Source organism: Anomaloglossus baeobatrachus, chromosome 3, assembly GCF_048569485.1.
Source record: "Anomaloglossus baeobatrachus isolate aAnoBae1 chromosome 3, aAnoBae1.hap1, whole genome shotgun sequence".
Lineage (NCBI taxonomy): Eukaryota > Metazoa > Chordata > Amphibia > Anura > Aromobatidae > Anomaloglossus > Anomaloglossus baeobatrachus.
This window is the reverse complement of record NC_134355.1, coordinates 17,020,731-17,028,206: the sequence shown is the minus strand read 5'-3', so window position 1 is coordinate 17,028,206 and position 7,476 is coordinate 17,020,731. Positions and strand designations below refer to the sequence as shown.

At 45.0% G+C, this 7,476-nt stretch overlaps 1 pseudogene; it reads left to right on the top strand.

Moving 5' to 3' along the window:
- The first annotated feature begins 263 nt into the window (after positions 1 to 263).
- The window catches only part of LOC142297139 (uncharacterized), a 108,287-nt pseudogene continuing 101,074 nt past the window's right edge, over positions 264 to 7,476 (top strand).

Here is a 7,476-nt window from a genome sequence, read left to right as displayed (position 1 = left end):
TTGTGTCACCGTAAGGACACAATTTTGGAGCATGACAGACAGACAGACAGACAGAATAAGGCAATTATATATATAGATGAGACATCCACCCTGTATACTGGTCATAGTCCTGTATACGGTAATTTCCTGTTAGATTTACCTTCACTAAGATTTTCCATCTTTGTTTCTTCCAGTTCCTAATGTGCAGGACTCGGGGTGGTAATATTTCCCTTTCCTAGACGCTGGTCCTTTCCTTTACTAGAGGCTGGTCCTTTCCATGAGCGACCCCCCCGAGGATGGAGCAGGACAGAGAGCACATGGCGGCTCGTATATTAGACCTCACCCTGGAGATAATCTACTGGATCACTGGAGAGGTGAGAGCTTCACATCACATCCCTCTGATCTCTAGGAATAAAGCAGGGAAATGACTGGGAAGGTGGAGGATTCTCAGCCTCTGTGTAGTGACCGGCGTCTCCCCATACACAGGATCACACAGTAGTGAAGACGTCGTCTGGGGGGTGTGTGACCCCCCGTGTGTCAGGAGGACGGAGCAGGACCCCGAGTGCCATCACCAAGCCTCCACCTCATTCACTGATACATGAGCAGAAGATCCTAGAACTGACCCACAGGATCACTGAGCTGCTGAGCGGAGAGGTGAGCACTGCTGGGAATGCTGGGACATTATACAATACCGCTGCCGGGGGAGGGGTCCGCTAATGACGGCTCATTGTGTGTGTCAGGTCCCTATAAGGTGTCAGGACGTCACCGTCTATTTCTCCATGGAGGAGTGGGAGTATCTAGAAGGACACAAGGATCTGTACAAGGAGGTCATGATGGAGGAGCCCCCGTCCATCACATCCCCGGGTAAGAGGAGAGCGTCCTGGGCTGTAGAGGAGAGGACAGGGCTGAGAGTCGTCTAGATTCCCCATCATCTGCTCATCACATACAGACAATGTATTCATCACTGCCGTTATTTCCTACAGATGGATCCAGTCAGAGAAATCCCCCGGAGAGATGTCCCCGTCCTCTATATTCCCAGGATCGGCCAGAAAAGGAGGAGAATGTCCCCCGGGATCATCAGGTGGATGAGGTGAGATTTCTACAGATCCTCTATAGATTGATGTAATGAAGGTTCTAGTAACCTCCTCCGGCCGCCGTGTACCGGAGGCTCCATCAGATCCTGGTATTGTCGGCTGTGGTCGGTAGAAATGGTTTCGCGGTTTTATAGGACTGTGATAATCTTCCTGCTGTTTGTAAAGTGAGGTTCAGTGCAGATAATCGGAAGGTTCCGCAGTGTAGATGGAAATGGCAGATGACCGCACAATGCCAATCAGCTGCTTCTAAAGCAGAATTCTGGCCGCAAAATAAAAAATTGAGAACTGTAAGAAATGGACGGTTTAATCTCCAGCATTGATGAAAGGGATTCTAAGGCTACTTTCACACTTGCGTTGAACGGCATCCGTTGCATTGTGTTGTGTGACAGATGCAATGGATGCGTTGCATATAATGACACAACGGATGCAACAGATCGTACAAAACAACGGAAAACTTTTTATTTTATTTTTTTTTCTTCTTCTTTACAGTTTTCCCGGCAGCAGACTATTGTGAACGATCAGCTGATCACCCAGCGGCCGGCCGCTCAGCTGATCGTTCTCAAAAGCCGGCTGCCGTGCACTCAGCTGAGCGCTCTCACATGCCAGTGGCCGGGCAATCAGCCGAGCGCTCTCACATGCCGGCGGCCGGGCGCTCAGCTGAGAGCTCTCACATGCCGGCGGCCGGGCGCTCAGCTGAGAGTTCTCACATATCAGCGGCCGGGCGCTCAGCTGAGTGCTCTCACATGCCGGCAGCCGGGCAATCAGCTGAGCGCTCTCACATGCCAGTTGCTGGGCGCTCAGCTGAGCGCTCTCACATGCCGGCGGCCGGGAGCTCAGCTGAGCGCTCTCACATGCAGGCGGCCGGGAGCTCAGCTGAGCACTCTCACATGCCGGCGGCCGGGAGCTCAGCTGAACGTTCGTCCACCGAGAGACAAAATAAAGTTTGTGATTTAAAAAAAAAAAAAAAAAAGAGCATGCGCAGTGAAATCCTACGGATTGCGCTGCTCAAAAAAAGTTACATGCTGCGTTCCCTCCGCCCGACGCAGCGTCAAAATAACGACGCTGCGTCGTCCAGCAGATGCAACGCTGACACTTGCGTTACAGTGCGTTGTCCATACAAGTCTATGGAGAATAGCGCAGTGCGTTTTTAACGGACTGCGCTATTCTCCATAGTGACGGACTGCGCTGAACGCAAGTGTGAAAGTACCCTTAACTGTGTAAAATGGAAACGGTGGTGAACAATGTAAGAAACGTTTTTACTGAGCACAACGGCCACTCATGCAGAGAATACTGGAGTGATGGTTAATGCGGTGTGACCGACATGTGAGGAGAGAGTTCATGGTAGGGTTGATATTGGTTCATTCTTAAATATAAGATTATTTAGGGATCTTTTTTGCTTTTTCTCATCTTTATAATGATGGATTCTTGCAGGAAAGTTCTTATGGAACGACAAGTGGACTTGAACAACGGACGTCAGAGTCAGTGACCGGTGAGAGACGCTCATAGGGCTTGTTTAACTGTAAATGTCTTTATTATTAGGATCAATGATGGGAAGTTGAGACGTATATATCATTATTACTATTATTGATAATTTATCAATAATGTCGCAAATATTTTGTCTTCCTATATGAAACTGAAAGTTTCATTAACTAAATATTTGGTGTTTTATTCCCCGCTCATCTACCTCACCCTGATATTTCCATCTCAGTATATGGAACGACCAGAACGCTATGTTATGGTTATATTTAACTTGCTTCTTTCTGTTACTCATTTTATCCAATCACTCAAGTCACCTGCAAGTAAAAAACTATCTCCCAATTCCTTCTCTTTGCTTTGAGGGAAATAGCTAAAATTCTCCTGGTCATAGTGCTGCACGGCCCCCCATTCAGTGTGCATTACGCAGGCAGGGCAGGACAGACCATTCAGGCTAACAAGCGAGAATGGGAATCTTTTCAGAAGCATAGGAAGCGTCTGCCTATAAGGAAACCATTAAGAAAAGCATTGGATGCCCACCGGGGCATGACACTGCAACTGGGCGAGATGTGCAATGGTGCTCCGCTTTATATGGCTCCTCCCTGAATACAGACTTTACAAAAATATCACTGTTCAAATTTGGGTGTTTACGTATGGAAGCCACTCGAGCAAGAATCACTGTGCTCGGGTACAATCAGTGCTCAGCCGAATGCGAGCTGCGTGTAGTGTGTGAATGGCTCGCATCGGGGGTAACAACAGCATGATCGGATGTAGTGTGCACAAAAAAACAAAAATCATTCCACCCTCCCCCGAAAGGGGTTTGTTTATGGCAGAGACCCGAACTGCCCAATCATTGAGTTCCAATGAGGTTCAGGTTAAGTCCGGGTCTCGAACAGAACATTATCTAAAGTCCATCAGAACCCGAACTTCAACGGGTCCACTCATCTCTACTTATCAACAAAAGTGCTCAGAAGTAACTTCATTAACCCCCCCCCCCCCCTCCCCCTAACCTTCCTGATAGGACCCAACTTTATAGCAAGACTCAGGTCTAAACCTCCAGGTTGTGGGATCCCGACATCCAATGAGGTATCGCACAACCTTCTGTGGCTGATCTTGCAGTGAAAGCTTAAAATCTTGCTATTTCAACAAGCCAAGTGCTGTCGTGTACTTAATTAAGCTGTTTCCAAACATAAAATCATTACAGTGGTTACCATTCCGGAACAATAGCTTACAAAAGTACTCAGCGATCACATGCTGGGATCCCAAACACTGGAAGTTCAGGCCCGAATTTTATTAGAATGTTTGTTTATTGCGGTTACTCGTGAGCACTTTTGGTGATAGGTGATATTTAGAAAGATTACTGACATAGGGATATCCCTACCTTTTTTTTTAAATAAAAAGAGCAGCCCCAAATTAGTGATAGACACTCTGTAAAGGGAATCTGTCACTTATTCACCGATGAGCGTTGCTGATGTTGACCCAGCGCCTCCTCTCTCCTTGCGCTCACTGTCCTCCATTTTGCTTTGTGTGGATGACACATTCCAACTCATCCACAGTATCCTCCATTGCACTTCAGCACAGAAAAAGGTCAAAACACGCCTACGCAGGCGCACTACAATACTTTGATCTGCCCTCAACAGGGCAGAGAGAAGAGCGCATGCACAGGAGAAAAATGGAGGAAACTGTGCGTATGACGTGGAAGTGTTGTCTACAAGAAATAAGGAGGACACCGATCTCAAGGATAGAGGAGGCGCCGAGTGAAGACCATTTACGCCAATCGGACCTGACCGACCCGCTGCCGAGTAGGTGACAGGTTCTCTTTAAACATCAGTTTATTATACATTTTCTAGCTCATATAACACCTGCCTAAAATTTGCTTGTAATTTCTTTAAAAAAAAATAGCAAACTCCAAAATATTCAATTTTAAAATTATTTTGCTTGCAATACTAAAATGTTTTTTTTTCTAGGTGAACATTTGACGGGAAGCTGCTATACACATCTCCTATTAGCTCCATATCATAATGTGGATGATAATGGTATCACAGAAGATAATTCAGTAACTCTAAGTATACCTGTAGTCCTTCACAACCGAGATCTGTCCAGTGATACTAGTCACATGCCGGTATTGTCAAATCATTCATTGATCAACCAACAAGGAACTGGGCTTAGACTTGGGAAACCATTTCTATGTGGGGGAAATATAAATAGTAAATCTAATCTTTTACAGAATGAGGAAATTGACAGAACTGGAAGACCGTATTCAAGTTCAGAATGTGGGAAACCTTTTACCAAAGAAATGTATTGTGTTAGAAATCAGAAAAGTCACACAGGAGAGACACCATTTTCATGTCCTCAATGTGGGAAATGTTTTACTCAGAAATCAAGGCTCGTGAAACATCTAAAGACTCACACAGGAGAGAAGCCATTTTCATGTTCGGAATGTGGGAAATGTTTTACCCAGAAATGGTTTCTAGTTAATCACCAGAGAACTCACACAGGGAAGAAGCCATTTTTATGTACTCACTGTGGAAAGTGTTTTCGTCAGAAATCAAGTCTTATGGAACATCTGAGAAGTCACACAGGGGAGACACCATTTGCATGTTCAGAATGTGGAAAATCGTTTACCAAAGAAATGTATCTGGTCAGACATCAGAAAAGCCACACAGGAGAGACACCATTTTCATGTCCTCAATGTGGGAAATGTTTTACTCACAAATCAAATCTCGTGAAACATTTAAGGACTCATACAGGGGAGAAGCCATTTTCATGTTTGGAATGTGGGAAATGTTTTAGCAAGAAATGGTATCTAGTTAATCACCAAAGAACTCACACAGGGGAGAAGCCATTTTTATGTCCTGATTGTGGAAAATGTTTTAGTCAGAAATCAAGTCTTGTGGAACATCTCACAAGTCACACAGGGGAGACACCATTTTCTTGTTCAGAATGTGGGAAACGTTTTAGGAAGAAGTCAAACCTTCTGGATCATTTAAGGAGTCACACAGGAGAGAAGCCATTTTTTTGTATAGAATGTGGGAAATGTTATACACATAGGTCAAATCTTGCAAAGCATCAAAGAAGTCATACAGGAGAGACACCATTTTCATGTTCAGAATGTGGAAAATGTTTTAGTCAAAAATTAGGTCTCATGGAACATCTAAAAATTCACACTGATGAGAAGCCATTTTCTTGTACTGACTGTGGAAGATGTTTTAGACAGAAATCATATCTTGTGAAGCATCAAAGAATTCACACAGGGGAGAAGCCATTTTCATGCTCACAATGTGGGAAATGTTTTAGCCAGAGATCAAATCTTGTGGAACATTTGAGAATTCACACAGGAGAGAAGCCATACTCCTGTTCAGAATGTGGTAAATGTTTTACACATAACTCCGGTTTTATACGTCATTTAGGAACTCACACAGGGGAGAAGCCATTTTCATGACTTGAATGTGGGAAATGCTTTTGCCAGGAATAAATTCTTGTGAACCTGAAGCCATTACCAGGTTCAAAATATGAAAAATGTTTACATAAAAAATATATATAATCTTCTGGAACATTTAAAATGTCACACATGGTAGAAACCATTTGAATGTTCATATCAGAGATTTCAAACACACGGGCTGCATGCGGCCCCCCAGGCTGCTCCTTGTGGCCTGCAGGTCCGTGGACTTGGTAACAATCGTGGCTGGTGCAGGGGCCATAGGCGTCAGAGCTTTATTCAGATGAACGTTTTGCCGGTGCTGTGGAGTCAAGCTCTCTCTGCACAACTCAATTCTGCCACTGGCTAATCAGGAAAGCAACTGTCTCGTATGAGCTTAGATGCTTGCCTTGATTGGCTGGTGGCTGCTATAGAGAGCTTGACTCTGCGAGGCGGAGGCAAAACATTCCTCTGAATTTCAGATGAAGTGCTGACAGTGGCTGCAATAGTTACCGGGTCCATGGCCTGTCGGCTGCATAAAGGAAAGAGGTAAGAGGACTCTGAGGGAAAGGAAGATAGGCGAGATAGATGAGAATAAAGTTATGGTGTGTGTGTGCTTGTGTGTTTCCCGGTGAAGCTGCACAGGTCAGTGTGTGTGTGTGTGTGTGTGTGTGTGTGTCACAACAGGAGACCAGGATGGGACATTGCTACAAAAAAGAGGTCCGGTAAAGGGGACATTACTACAAGTAGAGAACGTGCATGGACACGTTACCATAGGAAGGGCACATTACTACAGGATGGGCTCTAGGATGGGGACATTACTACCGGATGGGGACAAGGATGGGCACATTACTACAGGATGGGGTGTTGTGAATGTCAGTTATGCTTTTGCTGCTGTGAGGCTCCCTCTTGAGGCCAGGAATGGTTTGGACAGAGACCAGGTGTGCTGGAGCAATGGGCGTTTCCATTGATAACTAGTGGCAGGCTGAGCCGGTTATCCATTGTCCTGTAGCTCTCCAGCCTTCTCAGCTTGCTTCTGACCACATCTATCCCAGAAAAATGCTTGGTTCTTTCTTATGTTGTTTTTGTTCTTATCTGGGTTGTCAATTATTATGGTTGTTTTCAGTTTATTTGCATGCAGGAATCTTCCCTCTCTGTTGCTTTGCTGGGAAGCTCCCTGCAGCTATGTTTGGAGTTGTGCTCCAATAAGTCCATGTGTTTGTTGCTTCTTGAATTTGTAATTGTTCCTGTTTTCTGTTCATTAGTTTGACAAGAGTGCAGATCGTGCGATCTGAGGACCTTTTTGTACTATCAAGTATTTGGGTTTTTGTAGGGTTTTTTTCTAGCCACCATCAGCCCCTTTCCTATCCTTTCCTATTTAGTCAGTGGGGCCTCACCTTTGCTAATCCTATCATCCATCTGTTTATTGTATTTTCCTATATCACCATAGTCTTTGAATGTGGGGGGCTTGCTATACCTTTTGCGGCCTATTTCTGAGGCAGAGAGTTATTC